Genomic DNA, 12,544 nt, shown 5'->3' with positions numbered 1-12,544 from the left:
TGTCACATGAAAGAGATACTTCTGAGTTGCTTAGAAAGTTCTTTGGAGTTTAATTCAAAATAATGGGGAACTTTTAATATAATCAATGGGGCATGAGAATTGAAATGGCCATTTTGCAAAGCAGTGAGGAGTCCATCACTGAAAGAGTTTAAACAAAGATGGGCCTCTGTTTGGATTAGCATAAAAGGAATTCCCTTCTCTAAAATGTGACTGTAAAAAAGATGGAGGAGTCCTTTCTCCCCATAACAACCCAAAAGTTATTTCTCAACCCCCTTTATTCTCTTACTGTTCTTTTGATCCATCCCCTTCCTTAAGGGAATGAATGAGTGTTTACCAAACAGGTATGATGGTGTCAGTGGTGTTCAAGGCTGGTAGAGTCATTTTTTAGATGAGAAAACTGATGTCAAAAGACAATTGCATTGTGCCATAAACAGCCAATGAAAAGGTTCAGATCAGCTAATGACTGGAAACGTGAAAACTCCCAGGGCACCCCTGAAGCCTGGCGGTAAGACTTACTTAATAATGGGAAACCATGCAAGTCACTGTAGAAAGCTTACTTTATTATTTATTTTTAGAAAGATTTCTTTAAAAAAACCCCAACATATATGAGTTTTGGTGGAAGTTCTGATATGTTCACATACAACCTCTGACACCTCTGTCAGCTTCTCTGCCTGCCTGCTATTACCACATTTCCTGACTTTAAATAACATGGTATAATTTTGAATCAGATTTCCAAATGTACAACCCTCAATCAGCAATATATGGTCAGAGAACAAAATGGTGAGTTGAAAAGTGTCTACTTAGATTTGCCTCTTATATCTCAGACCTCTCCCATGCATCTCCTGTCTTTTCCTGCTGTTGTTCCATTGGTTGTCTTAGTCAGGGCAGCTCTAACAGAATAACATAGATATCATGGGTAGTTTAAATAGCAATTTATTTCTCCTGGTTCCAAAAGCGGGGTGTCTGAGATCGGGGTGTCACCATGGTCGGGTTCTGGTGAGAGCTCTCCTCCTTGTTCATAGAGAGCTGACTTCTTGTTATATCCCTACATGGCTGAAAGAGGACTGGTTCCCTTCATCTCATTATAAGGGCACTAATCTCACCATGGGGGATCCATTCTCATGACTTCATTTAAATCTACTTACCTCCAAAAGGCCCATCTCCAAATACCATCACATTAGAAATTAGGGCTTCAGCATATGAATTTGTGGTGATACAAACATTTAGTCCATTGCACTTGTCCACTTACTCTTGCTTCTGGGCCTTTACACTTTATTGTTCCCGTTGTCTGAAACATCCTTTCTCTTCCATAACCACATATCTTTCTTCCCCCCTGCCTTCAGGCCTTTCCTCAAATAGCACTGGTTTCTTATCAGTGAGGCCTTCCCAGATCTCCCCATTTAAAATTATCCCCTATGCTCTTCTCTAACCTCTTTCCCTATTTAATTTTTTATCAAAACATGTACTATCTTCTTTCACAGTTGGAGTTACCCCATAAGTAGACTTTGTGCCAAGATCTCAAGTGTAAGTGGTTTCTTGGAAGATGCTCCAAAATTACCCCACTCAAGCGGAGAAGAAGCTGGGGTAGTTTTACACCAACTTCCATCAGTCGTTGGGCGTAGGTTTCTTGGGGATGGAGTATTAATTTCTGCTCCTCCTAAAGGTGGACAAATAAGCCTTCTGTGATTTTGGAAAAAGTTTCAAAGCAAAGACATGCAGATCTTGGCTCCTGGAATACGAGGAAGCACACCAGTGATGATATGATCTGATATTCAGGGTTATGTGTGCGGCACTAATAACATCTGCTACACAATCTGACATACCATATAATTTATAGGGCTATATCATATATATCACATATAATGTGTGTGTGTGTGTGTGTATTCCCACTTCCAGAATGGAAGCTCTATAGGGGCAATAATTCTTGTCTTTTAATTCTCTGCTGAACTTAGAACAATACTTGGCAATCTGGCATATGCTAGTGTTGAATAAATACTTTTGAATGAATTAATGATCTAGATCAGAGATTTTAAACTGTGCATTGTGAACTACTTAGCAGGTCATGCAATTTATTTCATGACCACCAGCAATAAAAAGAGAGAGAAAAAAAGTATATTGCAGGTAGTAAGGATAAATACTGTTTTATAAAATATTGGAATTCAATACAGTGATTTAATGTACCTATTATAATTATTAAATTAAAATAAGATGTATAGGGGGCGCCTGGGTGGCACAGCGGTTAAGCGTCTGCCTTCGGCTCAGGGCGTGATCCCGGCATTGTGGGATCGAGCCCCACATCAGGCTCCTCCGCTATGAGCCTGCTTCTTCCTCTCCCACTCCCCCGGCTTGTGTTCCTTCTCTCGCTGGCTGGCTCTCTCTCTCTCTCAAATAAATAAAATCTTAAAAAATAATAAAATAAAATAAAATAAGATGTCTAAATTAAATTTATATTGAGTTCTGTAAAAAAATGTACTTTTCACTCAGGGTTGTCATTTTTGACAATTACTGATCAATTTCTCATTTTGGAATTGGAATGATACTGAGAAGATTAGCAAGGCCCCTGCTCAAGGATGACATGCAAATTCATGAAGGGTCCCATACTTTTAGAATGCATTTGATCTTAAATGACCATCAACTTAAAATAGGCTGCCATATGTATATGTATATCAATATATATGAACCTCATAATAACCACAAACCAAACACCTATAATAGAGACACAGAAAACATAGCAATAAACAACACTGAAGAAAACCATCAAACCACAAGGAAAGACCAAGAAGGAAGGAACAGAGAACTACAAAAACAACCAAAAAACAATTAACACAATGGCAATAAATATATATCTATCAATAATCACTTTAAATGTAAATGGACCAAATGCCACAATCGAAAGACATAGGGTGATTGAATGGATTAAAAAAAAAACCCAGGCCCATCTCTGTGTTGCCTATAGCAGACTCACTTCAGACCTAAAAATACACATAGGCTGAGAGTAAAGGAATGGTAAAGAATATTCCATGCAAATGGAAACAAAAGGAAAGCTGGAGTAGCAATAGTCATCTCAAATAATATCAGACTCTAAGATAAAGACTGTAACAAAACAAAGAAGGATATTGCATAATGATAAAGGGGTCAATCCAAGAAGAGGATGTAACATTCATACATATTTATGCACCCAAACTAGGAGCACTGAAATGTATAAAGCAAACATTAACAGCCATGAGGAGGGAAGTTGACAGTAATACAATAATAGTAGAGGACTTAAAATCCCCAGTTAATACCAATGGATAGAGCATTCAGACAGAGAATTAGTAAGGAAACGTTGGCCTGAAATGACACATTAGACTAGATGAACTTAATATATACAGGACATTTCATCCAACCACTGCAGAACACACATTCTTTTCAAGTGCACACGAAACATTTTCCAGGTTAGATCACATGTTAGACCTCAAAACAAATCTTAATAAACACAAGAGGATTAAAATCAGATCAATCATCTTCTCTGGGTACAATGGTATGAAACTAGGAATCAATTACAAGATGAAAACTGGAAAAAACACAAATGTGGAGCCTAAAATAACATGCATCTAAACACACAATGAAGCATTCGAAGAGGAAATCAATGAAGAAATTAAGGAGGAAAATAAAAAATACCTTGAGACAAATTGAAAATGGAAACCCAATTTTCTAAAATCTACGGAACACAGCAAAAAGAGTTCTAAGAGGAAAGTTCATAGTGATACAGGTCCACCTCGAGAAACAAGGAAAGTCTCAAAGAATATAACTTTACACCCAAAGAAACCAAACAGAAACCAAAAATAAACAAACAAAACCCAGTTGGTAGAAGGAAGAAAATAACAAAGATCAGAGCAGAAACAAATGAAATAGAGACTAACAAAATAGAAAAGATCAATGAAACTGAAAGTGGTTCTCTGAAGAGATAAAAAGAAAACGATGAACCTCTAGCCAGACTCATCAAGAAAAGAAAGCGAAAGATCCCAAATAAATAAAATAAAAAATGAAAGAGAAGTTACAACTGATACCACAGGAAAAAAAATCATAAGAGATTACAATGAACAATTATACACTAACAAATTGCAAACCTAGAAGAAATGGATAAATTCCTAGAAACACACAACTTTCCGAGACTGAATCACAAGGAAATAGGAAATCTGAAAAGACTGGTTACAAGCAATGAAATTGAATCGGTACTTTAAAAGCTTTTCAAAAACCAAAAGTCCAGGACCAGATAGTACTATAGATGAATTTTATCAAACATTTAAAGAAGAGTTAGTACCTGTCCTCAAATTATTTCAAAAAACTGAAGATGAAGGAGCACTTCAAAACTCATTTTATGAGACCAGCTTTATCCTGGTATCAATCAGACAAAGACACCACCAAAAAGAAATTTACAGGTCAACATCCCTGGTGAATATAGAGCAAAAACACTCAACCAAATATTAGCAAACTGAATTTAACAATAGGTTAGAAGGATCACACAGCATGATCAAGTGGGATTTACTCCAGGGTTGCAAGAGGATTCGACATCTGCAAATTAATCATCATGATACACCACAAAAACAAAATGAAGAATAAAAATCATAGGATTATCTAAATAGATGCAGAAAAATCATTTGACAATATTTAGCAAACATTTATGATAAAAATTCTCAACAAAGTGGGTATAGAAGAAATGGACCTCAACAAAATAAAGGTCACATATAACAAACTCACAGCTAGTCTCATCCTCAGTGGTAAAAAGCTGAAAGTTTTTCCTCTGAGATCAGGAACAAGATGAGGATGCCCACTCTCACCACTTTTATTCAACATGGTGTGGACATCTTAGTCACAACAATTAGGCAAGAAAAAGACATCAAAATTGGAAAGGAAGAAGTAAATCTAACAGTATTTGCAGATGACATGATACTATAAGTAGAAAACCCTAAAGACTCCATGAAAAAACTATTAGAACAAATAAATGAATTCAGTAAAGTAACAGGATACAAGATTAACATACAGAAATTCATTGTGTCGCTATACACTAATGATGAGCTATCAGAAATTGAAATTAAGAAAACAATCTCATTTATAATTACAATTTAAAAAATGGGCAGAAGACATGAAAAGACATTTTACCAAAGAAGACATCCAGATGGCCAACAGACACATGAAAAGATGCTCAACATCACTCATCATCAGGGAAATACAAATCAAAACCACAATGAGATATCAACTCACACCAGTCAGGATGGCTCAAATTAACAAGACAGGAAACAACAGATGTTGGGGAAGATGCAGAGAAAGGGGAACCCTCTTACGCTGTTGGTGGGAATGCAACCTGGTGCAGCCACTATGGAAAACCATATGGAGTTTCCTCCAAAAGCTAAAAATAGAACGGCTCCACAGTCCAGCAATTGCACTACTAGTATTTACCCAAAGGATATAAAAATACTGATGTGAAGGGCTACATGCACCCTGATGTTTACAGCAGCGTTATCAACAATAGCCAAACTATGGAAACAGCCCGAGTGTCCATTGACTGATGAATGCATAAAGAAGTTGTGGTATACACATGTGCATGTACACAATGGAATGTTACTCAGCCATGAAGAGGAACAAAACCTTGCCATTTGCAACAATGTGGATAAAGCTAGAGAGTATTGTGCTAAGTGAAATAAGTCAGTCAGAGAAAGGCAGATACTATGTGATTTCACTCATATGTGGAATTTAAGAAACAAAACAGGTGAACATAGGGGGGAAAAGAGAAAGAGAGGCAAACCATAAAAGCGACTCTTAAATCTAGAGAACAAACTGAGGGTTGCTGGAGAGGAGGTCAGTAGGGAGATGGGAGAGATGAGTGATGGATAGTAAGAAGGGCCCTTATTGTGATGAGCACTGGGTATTGGATGCGAATGACGAATCCCTGAATCCTACACCTGAAGCTGTATGTTACCTAACTGCAACTTAAATAAAATTTGGAAGAAAACAAAGAATAAAATATCTGGAATAAATTTAACCAATAAGGTAAAAGACCTGTACTCAGAAAACTGTGACATTGATGAAAGAAATTGAAGACAAATTCTTCATTTAATAAATGGAAATAAGTGAAAATAAATGAAAAGATATACTATGCTAATGGATTGGAAGAATCAGTATTGTTAAAATGTCTGTATTACTCAAGGCCATCTATAGATTCAATGCAATCCCCATCAAATTACCAAAGGTATTTTTCACAGAGCAAGAACAAGGAGTGCCAAAATTTGTATGAACCACAGAAGACTCTGAATAGCCAAAAGCCCCGTCTTGAGGAAGAACAATACTGGAACTTTCATGCTCCCTGATTTCAAACCATATTACAAAGCTATAGTAATCAAAACAGTATGGCATTTGCATGAAAGGAGACAATGGAATTGAATAGAGATTCTAGAAATAAACCCTCTCATATATAGTCAGTTAATCTATGATAAAGATGGCAAGAATATGCCATGCGGAAAAGACAATCTCTTCAATAAATGATGTGGGGAAAACTGGACAGCTACACGCAAAAGACTGAGACTGGACCATTTTTTTATACTACATACAAAAATAAATTCAAAATGGATTAAAGACTTGAACATAAGACCTGAAACCATGAAATTTCTAGAAGATAAAATAGGTAGTTATCTATGACATTAGTCTAAGCATTATTTATTTATTTATGTATTTGGCTCAGTCTTCTCAGTTAAGGGCAACAAAAGCTAAAATAAGGAAATGGACTTACATCAAACTAAAAATCTTTTGCACAGTGAAGAAAACCATCCACAAAATGGAAAGGAAACACACTGATTGGGATAAAATGTTTGCAAATTACACATCCAATAAGAGGTTAAGATCCAAAATATATAAAGAACTTACACAACTTAATATATAAAAAACAATCAACATGATTATAAAATGGGCAGAGGACTTGAATAGAAGACATATAGATGGCCATAGGCCAGTGAAAAGATGCTCGATATCATTGATCATCAGGGAAATGCAAATCAAAGCCACAACGAGATACTACTTCCTACCCATCAGATTGGCTATTATCAGAAAGACAATAAATGTTTGAAAGGATGTGGAGAAAAGGGACTCATCATACACTATTGGTAAGAGTGTAAGTTGGTGCAGCTACTATGGAAAACAGTATGGAGTTTCCTCAAAAAATTAAAAATTGAACTACCATTCAATCCAGCAATTCCACTTCTGGGTATTTATCCAAAGAAAACAAAAACACCAATTCAGAGAAGTATAGTCACTTCTATGTTTATTGCAGCATTATTTACAGTAGCCAAGACATGGAAGCAACGGCAAATGTCCACTAATAGATGAAGAGGTAAAAAGATGTGGTGTATACATATCATGGAATATTACTCAGCCATAAAAAAGAATGAAATCTTGCCATTTGTGACAACAGAGATGGACCTAGAGAGTATTCTGCTAAGTGAAATAAGTCAGACAGAGAAAGAAAAATACCATATGATTTTACTTATATGTGGAACCTAAAAAAACAAAACAAAACAGAAACAGACTCATAGATGTAGGAAACAAACTGTTGGTTGCCAGAGAAGAGAGAGGATGAGGGTACAGAGAAAATAGAGGAAGGAGATTAAGAAGTACAAATTCCCACTTATGAAATAATTAAGTCACGGGGCTGTAATGCACAGCACAGGGACTATAGTCAGTGATATTGTAATAACTTTGCATGCCTTGGACGGGAACTACACTCCCTGTGGGGATCATTTCATAATATACAAACATCAAATTAGGATGATGTACACCTGGTGCTTGTGGGATATTGTTCGCAATTCTACTTCAATAAGAAAACACTTCCAACCCACTAGGAAAGCTAAAATAAAAGACAGACAGTAACAAGCGTTGATGAGGATGTAGAGAAATTGGAACCCTGTTCAGCACTGCCAATGGGAATGTGAAATGGTATGGCCAAAAACAGTCTGGCAGATTCTCAAAATGCTAAACGTGGAGTGACTATATGACCCAGCAATTCCACTCTTGGGTATACACCTGAGACAAATGAAAACATATGTCCACACAATAACTTTTTACATGAATGTTGATAGAGACACTATTTATAATAGCCATAAAGTAGAAATAATCCAAATGCCTATCAACAGATGAACGGATAAACAAAACGCAGTACAGCCACACAGTGGAATTATTATTTAGCCATAAAAAGGAATGAAGTATTGATACACGCTATAACACGGATGGACTTTGAAAACATTATACTAAGTGAAAGGGGCCAAACAAAAAAGGACATATGATTCCATTTATATGAAATGTCCAGAATAGGCAAATTCATAGAGGCAGAAAGTAAATTAGCGGTTGCCAGTGACCGAGGGGAGGGGGAAATGCGATTGACCGCTAAACGGTACAGTTTCTTTTGGGGTTGATGAAAATGTTCTAAAATTAGATAGTGGTAGGGGCGCCTGAGTGGCACAGCGGTTAAGCGTCTGCCTTTGGCTCAGGGCGTGATCCCGGCGTTATGGGATCGAGCCCCACATCAGGCTCTTCCGCTATGAGCCTGCTTCTTCGTCTCCCACTCCCCCTGCTTGTGTTCTCTCTCTCGCTGGCTGTCTCTATCTCTGTCGAATGAATAAATAAATAAAATCTTTAAAATAAAATAAAATTAGATAGTGGTAATGGTTGCGCTCTGAATATACTAGAAAGCACTGAAATGCATACTTTTTAAAAGGGTAAATATTATGGTGTGTGAATTTTACCTCAATTAAAGCTATTATAACAAGAAAAAACTTTTCCCTCCTGTTTTTAGAAACTAAGGGATCAAGGGCTGGAGAAATGAAGGCTTCACCAAGATCACAAAACTGGGCCCAGGCCAAGCAGGGCCATGACATCATAGCACTGCTGGGAGTCTAGCTTCTATGAGACATTGGAAATTTAGTTTATGGGACAGAAGCCTCCAGCCAGGTCTCCCTCTGAGCCAAAGAAAACCTGATACTTTGTAAATATCTAAGAAGCCAAGTTGTAAACTGTAAGGATCTGGAGTTCTGTGGGTGATGGAGAGAGAAGCCTGGCTCCCAAGCGGGCTCAGTAACGGCACCTACCTGCGAGAGCACCTGCTTTCTGTGCATCGGGACGGGCTCTCTTTGCCATGCTCACCTCAGCAGGCAACATCCTGCTTAGGCTTGCCTGGCCTGCAAGCTACCTTCAACACATTCATAAAAACACGTTGACATTGGGGGGTCCAGTTCCAAGAGATTTTCTTAAGCATTATCTTTATTATCATTTAATTCCTTTTATTTTTTTCGACTTGGAAACAAAAACTTTCTCGGAGCCTGTCCCTCTTCTCGCTTATCATTTCCTCTCTTTTCTTTTACTTCCTACATGGAAAGAGGTAAGTGTAGGACATTTTCCTGGCTTCAGAGCTTCAGGGCTGGGCTGTAAGAGAACAGTGACTCCAAGTACTGTCCTCTAGACGGTGTTTGCAGATTTCCTTAACTTATAGTTCTTTGCTAGACGGAAGTAAGGGCTGCAGGGAATGGTGGTACCCAGCTGAGCTCAGCTCACCGCTGCAGGGCTTTAATCTCAAGTCACAGAGACATATGAACAAAGAAAACACCACTAGTTGGCTGGGAATTTTATGAAACACATTCCCAGCTGCCACCACAGACACAGTGGACCTCCATTGAAATGCATCTCAAGGGGGGTTGTGGCTCTGGGTAGGGTCTGTAGAAACGAAACAAAATGAAACAAAACGAAACAAAACACCACTAGTTTGCTGGAACCAAAAGAGTCAGGATGAGCCCATTGGGAAGTGAAAAGACACTCTCCAAATGCTGTTTTCTTCCAGATCTTATAAACATATTAATTTCAATGTTCATGAGTAGGGAGAAGAGACAGAGAGAGGGAAGATGGGATGGGGGAGAGGGAGAGAGAGCAGACAGAAGGGAATGGAAGGGAAGGGAGGAAAGGAGAATGAAAGGCCAGGGAGGGCAGGGAGAGGAGGAGAGGAGAGTAGAAGGAATAAGTGTATTTTTTGGTCCTACTGAACTGCCGGTCTGCTATCTTGCTCCTTTGCCACTGGCCTGTCTCAGGGGGGAACACAGATCCCCTCGGCCACAGGCAGGAACTCTTGGCCCCTGTCTATGTTTATTACAGCCGCTGTCCACAGGGTCAGCTCTCTTCTGTCCTGAGGCACGTCCTTAGGGTGGGGTACTGCGCTGGTAGGAGCAGAGGTAGGAAGATCTTGTCGCCCCCCTCTCTGACTAAATCGTCAGCTTGCTGGCTGCTAGCTAGAAAGTGGGGAAGACACAAAATCTAGGAAGTTATCATTTGATCTGCTGTTTCTTCTCTCTCTCTCTCTCTTTAATCTTAAGGGAAAGTACACTCTTTCTCTGTCCAACCTAGGGTGCCTCAAACAAGCTGCTTCTTCTTGGAGTGAGCAAAGGCTCCCTGAAGGCTGAGAGGGGCTGAGCCACACAGCTGGGACCCCACTTGGCAGGGGTGGGGGGTGCTGACTCTACCAGCTCCCGCCAGAGCATCCGTGGCCAGCGGCTTCTCCAGGCCCTTCCAGACTCTCTCCCACACCTGTGGGGCTCCTTCGTTGGCTGGAATCAGAAGCCAACTCTTGCTCCATATGGGAGGAATGGGGTGAGTAGAGGCTGCTGTCTACCTCGGGACTGACAGAGAAAGAGATGAGCCGGGCAGGTGGCAGGATCGCTTCTCCTTGCCCTCTCCACCCTGTCTCCTGTTAAATTATTCCAGGGTAGGACCGGCAATTCACAGAACTCCTATGTGCCAGGTTCTCCACGTGGGCAGGGGCTGGCCGCCAAGACAAACAGCACGCTCGGCTCCCCGGAACGGCAAACACTGCCGCTCGTTGCTCACATGAGGAAGCAGACCTTTGCACCGTCCACCCAGATGTGTGGCACCCACCCCTCTCCAACTGTACTGGGGAGAAAGTGATTTGTTTCTCTGTAGTTGTGCTCCTTGCCCTCTGTCGTTCAGCTGTAAACCGGAAATTCATCAATGATCTCAGGCCAAGTGGAAATTCTTCCTTTGCTTGAGTCACTTGGCTTATTGTCTTCTTGAATTAAAAAGGCCACAGGACCTTGCACGTCATAGGATTTTACACTCTTACTGGAAGTGAGGTTGTTCTCAAAATTGTCCTGATGTTTGCTCCTCTGATAAACACCTTTCTTAAGAGGAGGCTACCTCCATTTTCATCAACTACACAAATCTTCCAGGAAATAATACTTTTGGTGGTGTTAAATCTCTATTCATGCTATTGCAATTTGAGCCAATCACACAGTGCAGGTTTTTAAGCTGATACAAGGTCATTTCATTTATACATAAAACAGAGACCATAAAGGGCAGCATTAGCAATGGAATTGAATGCCGCTCATATACTTTTTTCCAAAAGTTGGGAGATTTTGTATTATAAAATTTTTGTATTATTTTAATTTTTTAATTAATAATTAACTCACAATGTTATATTAGTTTCAGGTGTACAACATATTGATCGAACAATTCCATACATTGCTCAGTGCTCATCACAATAAGTGTAGTCCCCACCTGTCACCATACGTTGTTACAATATTATTGATTGCATCCTATATGTTGTATTCTCATCTCCAGGACTTACTTATTTTATAGCTGGACGTTTGTACCTCTTTATCCTCTTCATCTATGTAATGCATTCTTCACACCCCTTCTGGCAATCACCTCTTTGTTCTCTGTATTTATGAGTCTGTTGGTTTTGGGTTTTTTTAGATTCACATACAGGTGAAATCATAGAGTGTTTGTGTTCTCTGACTTATTTTACTTAGCATGATACCCTCTAGATCCATCCATGTTGTCACAAACGGCAATATTTCATTCTTTTTTGTTGCTGAGTAATATTCCAGTGAGTATATATACCACATCCTTTTTATCCATTCTGTTTTTATGGACACTTGGGCTGCTATCATATCTTGGCTACTGTGAATAATGCTGCAATAAATATAGGGGTGCATGAATCTTTTCAAATTAGTGTTTTCATTTTCTTTGGATAAATGCCCAGTAGTGGAATGACTAGATCATATAGTATTTAAAAATTGGGAGATTTTACCATAAAATGTATATTCACAGCTTTTCTTGAAAAAAAAAATACTGTCTCCACAGGGGCTCCCATTCCCACCTGTCAATGGTCCACATGTACTGAGTGGTGGTTTCTCTGTGACATGGTGCTCGCTCCCTGTTGTCTCCCGGGCTCTGAAGCCAGCCACAAGCTGGTGGTTATTTATTATCTCACTTGCATTGTTGTTTTTCCTAGACTAGACCAATATTTTTCTTTGTCTAGTTTGCTACAAGTGACAAAGTAAACGTTAAACTGATAGAGCCCTGTATTTCTAGGGGAACACATGGAAAGAGTCTAATGGTTAAAAGGAAGGTAGTTTTTATATCCAGACTCATTTCACTTGTTCATGTCGCCTTCTGACTGCTGTGTGAATTTGTGACTGTGACACCTTGTATATTCATTTCCAGCACTGCACAC

At 39.1% G+C, this 12,544-nt stretch overlaps 1 non-coding gene across 1 annotated transcript; it reads left to right on the top strand.

Annotated features, from left to right (window-relative positions):
* The first annotated feature begins 2,497 nt into the window (after positions 1 to 2,497).
* On the top strand, positions 2,498 to 2,605 carry LOC117801620. Its single transcript, XR_004624381.1, has one exon. It is a non-coding gene; the product is annotated as a U6 spliceosomal RNA (small nuclear RNA).
* Positions 2,606 to 12,544: the final 9,939 nt, after the last annotated feature.

This window comes from Ailuropoda melanoleuca, chromosome 3 (genome assembly GCF_002007445.2).
Source record: "Ailuropoda melanoleuca isolate Jingjing chromosome 3, ASM200744v2, whole genome shotgun sequence".
NCBI classification, from domain to species: Eukaryota; Metazoa; Chordata; class Mammalia; order Carnivora; family Ursidae; genus Ailuropoda; species Ailuropoda melanoleuca.
The sequence above is the reverse complement of the archived record's forward strand: the minus strand, read 5'-3'. Positions and strand labels throughout refer to the sequence as shown.